The sequence below is a fragment of the Pleurodeles waltl genome, chromosome 2_2 (genome assembly GCF_031143425.1).
Source record: "Pleurodeles waltl isolate 20211129_DDA chromosome 2_2, aPleWal1.hap1.20221129, whole genome shotgun sequence".
NCBI lineage: Eukaryota > Metazoa > Chordata > Amphibia > Caudata > Salamandridae > Pleurodeles > Pleurodeles waltl.
In genome coordinates this window covers 3,699,062-3,713,626 of record NC_090439.1, presented here as the reverse complement: position 1 = coordinate 3,713,626, position 14,565 = coordinate 3,699,062, and positions in this window count along the sequence as shown.

Here is a 14,565-nt window from a genome sequence, read left to right as displayed (position 1 = left end):
GTATGAGACCTGGCAAAATTAGGCCACAACTTCGGCTAAGTTAGCTCTACAATATAACGCAAAACATATGCTATACATCTTAATATGACATATTACTAACATTTTATTACGCATTGCCAATATTTCACGCATTTTAAATCATTTTTGGTGTAACTCGTACAACCTGGTGGCCAATCTCCATGGGCAAATTTTTCAAACGTGCACATTAATTTTTCTACGTTTAATTTTTACTTTCATTTTCTTGTTAGTCAAAATGCATAACACTCATTAATATTTCAAATTAACATATCTGCGACAGCAGACACCTTTAAACTGAGTCAAGAGATCCCAAACCTGGTGCCACTAGGAAAGTGGTAGTGCCTCAGGAGTGTAGGGAGTTCATTCTGACCTTAGCCCATGACATTCCCCTTGCTGGGCATTTGGGACAAACCAAGACTGGGGAGGGATTAGTCAACCATTTCTATTGGCCCAATATGTCCCAGGAGGTAAAGGAGTTTTGCAGCTCCTGTGTCACCTGTCAAGCCAGTTGGCCATCCGAAGGCCCCCCTCATTCCACTTCCAGAGGTGGGGGGTCCCCTTTGAAAGAGTGGGAGTGGACATAGTGGGTCCACATGAACCTTCCACAGCACCAGGGAACCAAAATATACTGGTAGTAGTGGATCATGCTACCAGGTACCCTGAGGCAATTCCCCTTAGGTCCACCACTGCCCCTGCAGTAGCCAAAGCACTCATAGGTATTTTTACCAGAGTGGGATTTCCTAAGGAGGTGGTTTTTGATAGAGGTACCAAATTCGTTTCAGCTTACCTGAAATATATGGCTTATAAGTTCACCACACCATACCATCCACAAACCAATGGTCTTGTAGAAAGGTTTAACAAGACATTGAGCGGCATGATCATGGGGCTCCCTGAAAAACTCAAAAGGAGAAGGGATGTCCTCTTGTCATGCCTGCTTTTCGCCTACAGAGAGGTGCCACAGGAGGGAGTAGGGTTTTCCCTGGAGCTTCTGTCTGGCCATCCTGTAAGGGGGCCACGGGCACTTGTAAAAGAAGGCTGGGAGAGACCTCTCCATGAGCCTAAGCAAGATGTAATGGACTCAGTACTAGGCCTCCGCTCCAGGATGGCAGAGTACATGGAAAGGCAAGCAAAAACCTTGAGGCCATCCAACAACTCCAGAAGTATGTGGTATGACCAAAAGACTGCACTGGTTGAGTTTTAGCCAGGGCGGAAAGTTTGGGTTCTGGAGCCAGTGGCTCCCAGGGCACTTCAAGACAGATGGAGTGGCCCTTACCCAGTGCTAGAAAAGAACAGTCAGGTCACTTACTTAGTGGACCTGGGCACTGGCAGGAGACCCAAGAGGGTGATCCATGTTAACCGCCTTAAACTTTATAATGATAGGGCAGACTTAACCATGCTGATGGTTACTGATGAGGATCAGGAAGCAGAGAGTGAACCTCTCCCTGACCTCCTCTCAACTGACCCTAATGATGGCTCAGTAGATGGAGTTGTCTACTCAGACACCCTCTCTGGCCAACAGCTAGCTGACTGCAGGCAAGTCCTCCAGCAGTTTGCTGAGCTCTTTTCCCTGACCCCTGGTCAGACACACCTGTGTACCCATGATGTGGACACAGGATACAGTTTACCTGTCAAGAATAAAATATTAGGCCGTCTGACCAAGTCAAAGAAAGCATCAAAGTGGGTGTCCACAAGATGGTGGAATTGGGAGTGATAGAGAACTCTGACAGTCCCTGGGCTAGCCCAGTGGTCTTGGTCCCCAAACCGCACACCAAGGATGGAAAGAGAGAGATAGGTTTTGTGTGGACTACAAAGGGCTCAACTCTGTCACCAAGACAGATGCTCAACCCATACCAAGGGCAGATTAATTGATTGATAAACTAGGTGCAGCCAAATTCTTAAGTACCTTTTACTTGATAGCAGGGTACTGGCAAATCAAAATAGCACTTGGAGCAAAAGAAAAGACAGCATTCTCTACACCTGATGGGCATTATCAGTTTACTGTCATTCCCTTTGGCTTAAAGAGTGCCCCTACCACCTTCCAAAGGTTGGTGAATCAAGTCCTTGCTGGCTTGGATTTCTTTAGTGCAGCATATCTAGATGATATTTCTGTCTTTAGCTCCAACTGGCAGGATCACCTGGTCCACCCGAAGAAGGTTTTGCAGGCCCCTTAAGCAGCCGGCCTCTCTATCAAGGCATCCAAATGTCAGATAGGGCAGGGTACCTCCGTTTGTCATGTCTCTTCTCGCCCTTCGGTTTGTAGGCAGTCCCACATTTTGTTTCTTGGAGGGGGCTCACTCCATAGTGTTAGTTTTATCACGTTTCTCAAAGGGGGTAGGTTCAAGTTCTTTGGATTAGGCCCAACACGCTACCTGTCGTGTACCTGTGCCCTGCCATTCGACCTGGCAGGTCTGGGCTACGAGTGCGTGTTCCGCTTACTCCCCTTGGTTGGCCTCCCTTCACCCTGCCGTAAGGCATCCCCAGGTGAGTGGCCTTTATTTGCACACCGCCTTACTAGGTGCGCTTTTGATCCATTTTGGTAAAACCTTCCTTAATTACCGCTTGCCCCTTCCGTTTTGTCTGGCATTGCGACTGGATGCTCTATCGTTGGGGTGGGAGGGTGGTGTTCCTTCTGGTCAAGGTAGCGCATCGCCGTGGGTCATCTACTTGCCTACCTGGCCGACCTTGCGCTCTTTAAATGTCTACCCCCTTGCCCCCTGTCACCTTAGGGGGGGCCCTTCTTGGCAAGCCATTGGGGGGTTTGAATAATTCCAACTCCCCCCATTGGCCCACCTTTTTCGCGCCCTCTCCCCTGACTTTGTAATCACAAACAATTCCCTCTACATCAAATGTGGGCGTATGTAACTTTTATAAGCATTGGATCGCCACCTGCCTACCGTTTTGATGGCGTTTTCATCTAAGCCTAATACTGCTACTGTTGTAGCAGCCTCTATGTGAAACAAGTGGGATCCAAAATCTGCTGGGGCCAGGCCTCCTTCCTTCAATGTTTTGCTCATGACTGCCTTGAACTGGTATTTGCTTAAGTATTCCCCATTGTTGTGCCTGAACAGTGAGCCAGGCAACCCAGGGCGCACAGCTAAGTAGTCCTTTAGAATGCAGACCGGGCAGTACTTTGTTTGACTTATGCATTTGATTTCTACCCGTGTACCCTTGCCCTGCTGATCCGTTTTTGACCGCCTTAGTAAGAGGTGTACCTTGTCGGGCTGTAACCTGCAGTCATCTGCCTGGAGGCAGTTGTCACCCCCCAGCATTTTCACTGAGGCGACTAGCTCACTTAGGCGAAAAGCCCCAAAGGATGCTGTGGAAAAAGCTGCTTTGAATAAACCCAGTTCATAAGGGTTGTCTGTTACCGTTTCCAATGTGTCTATTAGCTGGGTCAGCTTGTTGAAATCTATGGGGTGCCTGTTGTCTATTTTAGGACTTTAAAGCCATTTCAACCCTTCAATGCGGTTCTGATGTAGTGTGATGCTGTGGGGTCTATGCTTGTCTGTAGTTTAGAATAATGCGCTACCGCTGCAAGGAGCGCCTTTGCCCAGGACTTCGTTTTTCCCTGCTGGTAGGCCCACTTAATGAAATGTTCTACTGCCGCTCTGGTTGCAACTGGGTCGCTGAGAGATTCCAGTCCCCCTATTTCCATGAGAGCTCTGGTATATTTGGCATACCTTCTATGTGTCTCTAGTTTGAGTGCGTGATGCACTAGTATTGACAGGTCGGCTCCGCCAGATCCCATAGGCTTTCTGGAAAGGGTGTCATCACTTGGCTAGCCTCCGGGGCTAGTTTCCAGAATCTGTCCATCTGGGAACGAGAGAGAGCGTCTGCTTGTGAGTTTTTTATTCCCTGGACATGTCTTGCCCTGATGTCCAGGTTGCCCTTGAGCTGAAGGCTCACCAGACGCCTCAACAGTCTTAACGTATCTTGGCAGGATGCGGACCCCTTTTTAATGGCCATGACCACGCCTAGGTTATCTGACTACAACGTTATCTTCATGTTCTGCGAAAGTTGGACTTGGTGGCCTGCTCCGATGCGGCGACCAGGTGCTCGGCTCACCCGGTAGTATTAGCGTGGATGGCTAAGGTGGCTGTTGTGCCAGCAGCAGGGTCGTGTCGACCCGTCGGGCGGTCCCCAGTTCGTGGCGAAGAGGAGCGGCTAGTACAAACTTGGTCCAGCAGTTCGGCTGACTCGCTAAAAGGTTTGCAAAAAGAGGCCGTTGCACCAGCAGCAGGGTCGCCTCGCCCGGTCGGGCGGTCCTCTTTCGTTTGGGCGGGGAAGTTGTGTAGGAAAATGCCTCTGTTGGCATGGTTACCCCCTATCTTTCTGCCTTTTGTTGATGCTAGTTATGATTGAAAGTGTGCTGGGACCCTGCTAACCAGGCCCCAGCACCAGTGTTCTTTCCCTAAACTGTACCTTTGTCTCCACAAATGGCACAGCCCTGGCACACAGATATGTCCCTTGTGAATTGTACCCCTGGTACCAAGGGCCCTGTGGCCAGGGAAGGTCCCTAAGGGCTGCAGCATGTATTATGCCACCCTAGGGATCCCTCACTAAGCACATGCACACTGCCTCACAGATTGTGTGTGCTGAGGGGAGAAAAAGACTAAGTGGACATGGCACTCCCCCTCAAAGTGGTCTGGGAGTTTGTCAAGCACGAACTCCACAGTTCCATAATGGCTACACTGAATACTGAGAAGTTTGGTACCAAACTTCTCAGCACAATAAATCCACACTGATGCCAGTGTGGGATGTATTGAGAAATGCACACAGAGGGCATATTAGAGATGCCCCCTGTATACCAGTCCAACTAGTAGTGCTAGACTGACCAGTTTCTGCCAGCCTACCACATCCAGATGGGTTTCTGGTCACATGGGGTGAGTGCCTTTGTCACTCATTGGCCAGGAACAAAGCCTGTACTGGGTGGAGGTGTTTCACACCTCCCCCTGCAGGAACTATAACACCTAGCGGTGAGCCTCAAAGGCTCAAGCCTGGTATTACAGCACCCCAGGGCACTCCAGTTAGTGGAGATGCCCGTCCCTCTGGACACAGCACCCACTTTTGGCAGAAAGTCCGGAGGAGATAATGAGAAAAACAAGGAGGAGTCTCCCTCCAGTCAGGACAGCCCCTAATGTGTCCTGAGCTGAGGTGGCCCCTGCCTTAGGAAAGCCTCCATCTTGTTTTGGAGATTTCCCCCCAATAGGATTAGGGATGTGCCCCCCCTAATCACAGGGAGGAGGCACAAAGAGGGTGTGGCCACCCTCAAAGGCAGTAGCCATTGGCTACTGCCCCCCAGATCTAAACACCCCCCTAAATTGAATATTTAGGGGCGACCTTGAACCTAGGAAAACAGATTCCTGCAACCTGGAACAAGAAGAAGGACTGCTGACCTGAAAACCCTGCAGAGACGACGGAGACGACAACTGACTTGGCCCCAGCCCTACCGGCCTGTCTCCAGACTCAAAGAACCTGTACAGTGATACATCCAGCAGGACCAGCAACCTCTGAGGACTCGGAGGACTGCCCTGCACCCAAAGGACCAAGAAACTCCTGTGGACAGTGGCTCTGTCCAAGAAACCAAATAACACCCATCTTTAAAGGGACTCCAGCCTCACTCTGGAAGAGTGAGTCCCCAACACTCTGCACCCGACACCCCAGACTCGTGTCCAGAAGAACCAACACTGCAGAGAAGACTCCCAGGTGACTCCCATGACGTGGACACCCTGAGACGACCTCCCTGCACCCCCACAGTGACGCCTGCAGAGAGAATCCAAAGGTTCCCCCTGACCGCGACTGCCCGGTAACAAAGGAACCCGATGCCTGGAAGAAGCACTGCACCCGCAGCCCCCAGGCCCAAGAGAAACCAACTACCAGTGCAGGAGTGACAAGCAGGCAGCCCTCATCCTTGCCCAGTCAGTGGCTGGCCCGAGAAGCCCCCCTGTGCCCTGCCTGCATCGCCAGAGTGACCCCCGGGTCTCTCTATTGATTCCTATCTACCGCCTACACCTACTTTGCACACTGCACCCGGCCGCCCCTGTGCCGCTGAGGGTGTATTTTGTGAGCCTGTTTGTGACCCCCCCAGTGCTCTACAAAACTCCCCTGGTCTGCTCCCCGAGGACACTGGTACTTACCTGCTAGCAGACTGGAACCGGAGCACCCCTATTCTCCATAGGCTTCTATGCTATTTGGGCACTAGTTTGACCTCTGCACCTGACCGGCCCTGTGTTGCTAGTGCTAGAGGTTTGGGTTAACTTGAACCCCCAACAGTGGACTGCCAATGCCCCGGAGACTGAACTTGTAAGTGCTTTACTTACCTGAGAAACTAACCAATACCTACCTCCCCCAGGAACTGTTGATTTTTGCACAGTGTCCACTTTTAAAATAGCTTGCCATTTTTGCCCAAACCGTGTACATTACCGTTTTAATTCAAATTTCCATTTTTACCTATGCCAAGTACCTTACAATTTATGTACTTATTTGAATTCTGAATCTTGTGGTTCCAAAATAAATTAAGAACATTTATTAAAAAAATTAAAAAACAATTGGCCTGGAGTTAAGTCTTTGAGTGTGTGTTCTCATTTATTACTTGTGTGCGTACAACAAATGCTTGACACTACCCTCTGATAAGCCTACTGCTCGACCACACTACCACGAAATAGAGCATTAGTATTATCTAATTTTGCCTCTATCAGCCTCTAAGTGGGACCCTTGGGCTCTGTGCACACTATCTCTCACTTTGAGATAGAATATACAGAGCCAACTTCCTACACCTCCTCCATCACTCTCTTAAGTTTTGAACCCCAAGGAAAGATAGGATCACAACAAATACAACATGTGCCTGGACCATGATATAGCATGGTGTAAATCCGTTCAGAAGTCGTGTAAAAAAAATGCAAAAGCCCCATAGACATTGCATGGGAGGAAAGTGTTTTTGAACCTCCCATTTTTCTCAACCCCCATTTGACGAATCACCCCAAACTTTCCACATAGCAGCTAATGTCAGTGGCAAACTAGTTTTGACAATGTTGTGAAGATTTGTCAAATGTCGCCAAAGTTATTAATAAAACAAAATACACTTTGCCTATGGGAAAAGTTGGTCCTAACTATCTACTAGCTATCAATGGCAGGAGATATATATATATATATAAACATCTTACAAAGTGTCGCTTTTAAGTCATTCTATGGAGATACCATTGCAGTAACGATCTCTGTCTTTCTCTCTATTCCATCCCATTATGTCAAGCAGGTCCCACTGTCAGAAAGCGGAGTTTTCATCTCTGTTTCGTGCATTCAGATATGCGTGCAGGGAACAGAGATGAAAACATTGCTCCAGTAACCACTGAACTGCTGCTTAAAGCAGCTCCATGGTTCCTGGACAAATGCTGACTCCTGCAGGAGGTGGGAAAAGCTGGAACAGCAGAAGGGTCCTTGAGGCTCTCCCTGTGCTCCCAGATAGCTCGTAAATGGCATTGAATGCTGGCCTGTCCTTGGCGCTGATGGCGCCTGGTGCAACAATTTCTGTTGGTGCCCCCTGTGACCACCTCCACTATGGATTCCCTCACCACCACCATCCTTTAACAGTGCCCCTTAAATCTCCAGAACCACACTCGCTCAGATTAATTTAATTCGTTTTATGGTACCACTCATATCAGTGTAGGGTGTCAGAGCACAGAAACAATTGATCATACGTATGTAAATCAGTGTATAGGAAATGTTACATAAGACAGAGTACTACAAGGTGTAGGAGTCACATGTCATCCATATAGATAGGCAGTATAGTTTGAGTGCTTGGTCTGGAGAAGCACAAACTCAGATTTAAAAGTGTAACACCATTGTTGGGGGCTTCTCTTTAACAATAAGAATTGATTTCTATCAAATTAACCATTTAAAAAAAAAAAAATTAGGATAATGAAAGGCTAGGGAAAAAATCATAATGCTGTAATCTATACCGTGCAGTAGGCATGCAGTTCTTTGAAGACAGCTTACGGTTTCTTATTAGGATTTTAACTTGTAAACTGCACATAACAAAAGGACCCCGCTGACGAAAGTAGAAACCCATTCACCTATTTGCATTACTTGCACTTTGTGATCTGCATGATAAACGTTCTTTGTAGTAGGCATATTAACCATCTGCGCCTGACTTAAAACATCTGCTAGAGAAAAATCCCTTTCCAGACAGAACATTATTCACCAGAGTTATCTTGACATATTTGTTGTTGCCTGAGGATTACTGGAGGCAAGGAACACCACAGCAGGTGCTTCTAAAAACATACCTGCAAACACAGCGCCCCCAACCGAAGTCAGCATCCGGTGCGGTGGCACCGGTCGCACACCCTAGAGTCGGCCCTGAAAGATATGCACAAAGAAAGGGCAAGGAACTAATGGCAGAAACGAGCAGACAGGAACAAACAAAGGGTAAAAACAAGCAGAAAAAGACATAGAGGCAGAAACAGAGGACAGGAAACGGACATTAAGGCAGAAACAGAGAGCATAAATTAGCAGAAAGGCACAAACAGGGGGAAAGAGACAAGCAGAAAATGGGCAGAAAGGCAGAAACACAGGGCAAGAAACGAGCAGAAAGGCAGACACAGCAGGCAGAAAACAAGCAGAAAGACACAAAGAGAGCTAAGTAACGGGCAGAGGCAGAAACAGAGGGCAAGAAACGAGTACAAAGGTAAAAACAAAGGGCAAAAACAATAAATCGTTTTGTAAGTATAGGGGCTTTTTATTAAACAATGTGGCCCCAAAATATAAATTGTGAATGCCCCTGGGACCTAGCCCACCCAGGAGCTTGTAAAAAACAAGTGTGGGAACCCACGCTTGTTTTTTTTTTTCTCTCTTGGACCCCACCACCAGAGCTAATTGGTCAGTGTGTCTCTACCCTGGCCCCTTTTGATTTTTTCACATTTTGTTCTGGGACTCGGCTCAAGTCGAGTCCCAAAATGGTGCCAACACTTCCTGGTTTGAAGTGTTGGCAGCCAATCAGAGCTGTGTATTTCCCTGCACAAACTCGTCTTTTTTCAGAAAATAATCGCAATCACAGATATACAAATGTGGATTTCTTCAAATTTCTTAAAAACTCCTAAACGGATTTACACCAACTAAGCGAAAGCCCTGTCTGCATACTGACAGCTAGCTTTCTGCCAAATCTGGTGTAATTCTATCCAGTGGTCCGGGCTGTAGTCGTGTTAACATGTCCTATGGGAATTAACATGGGAAATGCTACTTTTATGACCTGCCCCCTTTTCCCTTTTTTCTCGGCCCCTGCTTGAAGAATCACCCCAGAACTTTCTGTACGTAACAAGAATTACCAGGGCACTTTTGTTTGGAAAGTTTTGTGAAGATTCGTCAACCGATGCCAAAGTTAGAGGCAAGTCAAAAATGCTTTTTCTACGGAAACATGGTCCTAACTATAAATACCCAGTGACGACTGCCAGTAGGTAATCTATATATGTATATATATATATATATATATATCTCCAAAGAATGACACAATTAACGAAAGGCTCTCCAAGCAGCTTCAATGTTTACTTAAGGCTCATATAATTCTTTCAAAGGAACAATGTATCAGCTTGCAAAAAGTGACGCGTTTCGACCTCTACGGTCTTCTTCATTGGCCCAGATCATTACAAAAGCCCCCTCCCATGAAAACAATATATATACACCATTGACCAAGATAGACATAAAAGAAAGATATATCATCCACCATGATAGACATAAAAGAAATCCTCAATACCTCCAAATACAAATACTTGAATACCCCAGAAATCAGAATGTCAGAGGAAATGGACCACAACTATCTTATATATTATTCTCAAAACTTTCACCATTAGAGTACTGTTACCAAAACAAATACATTAAAAAAACAGAAACATTCAGTAGACTTATCTAAGTTAAAAGAACTCCATGGTAACATCAACCCACCCCTTGGTGGCCTCATATTAATGGGTCCCCTCTTTTCAATTTTTCTTTTTTTCTCTTTTTCAAATCTTGGCGTTTATGAATTTATATGGATCTTACATCATAGGTCAAATTCCTTATCCATTCCTGGAGTATCGGCCAATATTAAAAGCAAGATACAAATATACTAACACCTCTAATGGCTCAAACGCTATAATCACCAAACATAACCGTATCAACAGGTTGTCACCATTTAGCCAATGTGCACAAAAAGTTCCTCATTGTGATTTAATCCCCACGAGTGTCTACTATTTAATCGAATTATATATTCAGATTCCATCCTCCTAAGGTTACACTCCCTATCACCCCACCTTGGGGTCGGTAACACCCTATCTGTACCAAAAAATGACATTCCCTCAGACTTTCCTTCATGCACCAAATTACAGTGCCAGGCCACCGGATACGTTGCATCATTATTCTTGATGGTGCGCCAGTGTTCTAATTTCTGTTTTCAAAGGGTAAAAATCGTGTTTCCCACATATCGCAAGCCACGGGGCAAACAATGACATAAACAGCAAAATCAAAGTTTCAATTTAAGAATTTTTTGATCTTCACTACCTTCCCTGTAGGTAATGTGTATGTTCTACAGCTCACACTGTTTCTGCAGGCCTTACATTTAGCACATTTATAGAAACACTGTTGTCTGCCTAAGAAGGTGTCCCTCATTTTCATCTGATAACCATGTACTAGCAAATCCTGTAAGGAGCTGCTTTTTCTGGAAACTATTTTTGGGTGAGGGCTGACCAGCTGACCAATCACCTTATCCGCCTGTATCAAATGCCAATAGAGAGTCACAATATTCCTAACTTCAGAAGAGTAAGCATTGTAAGTGGTTATAAATCTCAAAATATTCTCATTTTCTTTCTTCTTTTTTGGAAATAACAGAGCGTCTCTTTTGACCCCTGCCGCCTTATGACAAGCATGCTTAATTACTTTCAAGAGATATCACCTCGATTTAAACCTCCTAATCATATGCGCCTGCTGATTCTGAAAACTCTGAAATGTGCTACAATTCCTTTTTGCTCTAAGTAATTCCTCGTAGGATATGCTCCACCTTAGGTTAGGCGGATGATGGCTATCAGCATGTAAAATGCTGTTTCCCGCTGTTCTCTTCCTAAAAAGTTTAGTCTGAAGGGTCTCTCCTTCTACTGTGACCTCCACATCCAACTGTCGATGTATTTTATGAGTGAAACTAAGATTGAAACTATTGACAGATAGCCAGTTAAAAAAATGAGACAATATTGTCTCTGGACTGTCCCAGATTACAAAAATATCATCAATATATCTTGTCCAGAGAATTGTATGTTTAGACCATACCTCGCTGCCATCAGTCAAAACATGATATGTCTCCCACCATCCCATAAACAGACAGGCATAGCTGGGAGCAAAGCAACTTCCCATCTCAATCCCTGTAATTTGTCTATATCATTGATCCTCAAATAAGAAAAAGCTATTTTCCAAACAAAATCTCAGCATTTTTAAGAGCAATTCAGAATGTTCATACAACCTGATAGGTTTATCTCTAAAGAAGTGCTGACAAGCCCGAATGCCTAAAGATAGGGACACTACATCTATGGTAACCATGATTTAATGTGATTTCCACTGGATATATTGTATCTTACTAATAAAATCCATACTATCTCTACAGTAAGAAACTAAACTAAGTACATTGGACATAAAAAATAATTCAGACATATAGAGGTATTTTCCAATAAACTATCACTTTGCTGATGCAATAGGTCTACCGAGAGGATTCTGGCTGTCCTTATGTATTGTTGGCAACATCTAAAATAGTTCCACCGGTTTCTTAACCATCAAAAATGTCAATTCATCATCTGTGAGAAGACCACAGTTGTAGCTTTCAAAAAGTAAATCGTGAAGCATTAATATTGAAGTTCGGTATGTCACCACCATCGACCTCTCATAACAATTTGAAAAGAACAACTGTCTCCTCGCTTCTTTTTTACATTTTTCCAAATCCCATAGAACCACGTTCCCACCCTTATCCGATGGTTTAATCACAAAAGAAGTTGCCTTGTTTAATGAAACTAATGCTGCTCATTGTCCAGCTGTGAGATTGCTAGCAAACATATCCCTGCCGTTTCTACTTAATTTGATGAGATCATATATCACTGCTTCATGAAAGGCATCTATATTATCATGAGGGGTCGTTGGATTACATTTTGATCTTGGCTTAAACTTACTGGCACTTGTATCCCCAGTTACTAAACCCAATTCCTTCAACAAATCCATTTCAGTGTCCCATAATCTTTCCCCTTCTTCCAATTCTCTGAGGATGGCCAAACCATCAATATCACCAATAGTCAATTCCACCGGCCTATCCACAACATCTGAAACCATCTCTGGATGTTGCTGAAAACATTTGTCTTTCTTTTCGGTAAAGATTTTCAATAATTTCAGTTTTCTAACAAATTGAAAAACATCAATCCTTGTCTTGGTATAATCAAAATTCGCTACAGGGCAGAAGGACAGTCCCAATTCCAAAACAGTCCGTTCATCATGAGATAAGACATGTGAAGAAATATTTACTATTGTAAGTTTATTTTCATCCATCATCTCTTTATCCTGCCCTGTCGCGTATTTCCCCAAATGGCTTCTCTGTTTCTTGCTGCCGTTCCACCTCTCCTGATCTTTTTACATGTCCGCCTTCTCCTTTTCCTTTTGGAGGCTTCCTTTGCGGTTGTTGATTTAATTGTAAAAAACGTTACTCTTCCAAAGTTGTAAAAGGCTGCCCTGAAGAGCTACTGGTGCCTGGTTGTTCCTCAATGTCTGATGCATTCTCAATACTGGATTCTGAAGATGTAATCTCTTGCTGTGTTAGGGCCTCATCCTGTTGAAAGTTTTTTCTTGCCTTGTCAAACCTCCTACCAAATGTCAGGATACGTCCAGTAGCATAATCTGTCTTGTCTTTTAAGAATTTTCTTCTCTTTTTAAGTATAATCTCTTCTTCATATTTATTGAGTCACCTCTCCACTACCTTTTAAAAGTTCCTAATTTCATCTTGTGCCAAATTATTTGCTAAGGCTGCCTTAAGATTCCCAATCTCCTCACTGATCTGAGTCAATTCCATTGCCGCATATTTAGAAAGGAGGTCCAGCATACTCTTACAAATAGCAGTCATTCATGTAGACCATTCCTCCAAAAGTATCGGATGCGGATTTGCATAATGTAGGAAGTTGGCTCTGTATGCACTATTTCAAAGTAAGGAATAGTATGCACAGAGTCCCAGGGTTCCCCTTAGAGGTAAGATAGTGGCAAAAAGAAATAATACTAATACTCTATTTTGTGGTAGTGTGGTCGAGCAGTAGGCTTATCAAAGGAGTAGTGTTAAGCATTTGTTGTACATACACAAGCAATAAATGGGGAACACACACTCAAAGACAATTCCAGGCTAACAGGTTTTTGTATAGAAAAATATTTTTTCTTAGTTTATTTAAAGAACCACAGGTTCAAATTTTACATGTAATACTTTGAATGAAAGGTATTGCAAGTAAGTACTTTAGGAAATTTGAATAATCACAATAGCATATATACTTTTCAAATAAAACACATATAGCTATTTTAAAACTAGACACAGTGCAAATTTCACAGTTCCTAGGGGAGGTAGGTAATTGTTAGTTCTTGTAGGTAAGTAAACCACCTATGGGGTTCAAGTTTGGGTCCAAGGTAGCCCACCGTTGGGGGTTCAGAGTAACCCCAAAGTTACCACACCAGCAGCTCAGGGCCGGTCAGGTGCAGAGTTCAAAATGGTGCCCAAAACGCCTGGGCTTCAATGGAGAAGGGGGTGCCCCGATTCCAGTCTGCCAGCAGGTAAGTACCCGCGTCTTCGGAGGGCAGACCAGGGGGTTTTTGTAGGGCACCGGGGGGGACACAAGTTAGCACAGAAGGTACACCCTCAGCAGCACGGGGCGGCCGGGTGCAGTGTGCAAACACACGTCGGGTTTCCTATGGAAATCAATGGGAGACCAAGGGGTCTCTTCAGCGATGCAGGCAGGCAAGTGGGGGGCTCCTCGGGGTAGCCACCACCTGGGCAAGGGAGAGGGCCTCCTGGGGGTCACTCCTGCACTGGAGTTCCTATCTTTCAGGTCCTGGGGGCTGCGGGTGCAGGGTCTTTTCCAGGCGTCGGGATCTGGGAGTCAGGCAGTCGCGGTAAGGGGGAGCCTCGGGATTCCCTCTGCAGGCGTCGCTGTGGGGACTCAGGGGGGGCAACTCTGGCTACTCATGGTCTCGTAGTCGCCAGGGAGTCCTTCCTGAAGTGTTTGTTCTCCACAAGTCGAGCCGGGGGCGTCGGGTGCAGAGTTACAAGTCTCACGCTTCTGGCGGGAAACACAGTGGTCTTTAAGTTACTTCTTTGGAAACAAAGTTGCAGTCTTGGGTGAACAGGGCCGCTGTTCTCGGGAGTTTCTTGGTCCTTTTAGAGCAGGGCAGTCCTCTGAGGATTCAGAGGTCGCTGGTCCTGGGGAAAGCGTCGCTGGAGCAGTTTCTTCAGAAGGGGGGGAGACAGGCCGGTAGAGCTGGGGCCAAAGCAGTTGGTGTCTCCGTCTTCTCTGCAGGGTTTTT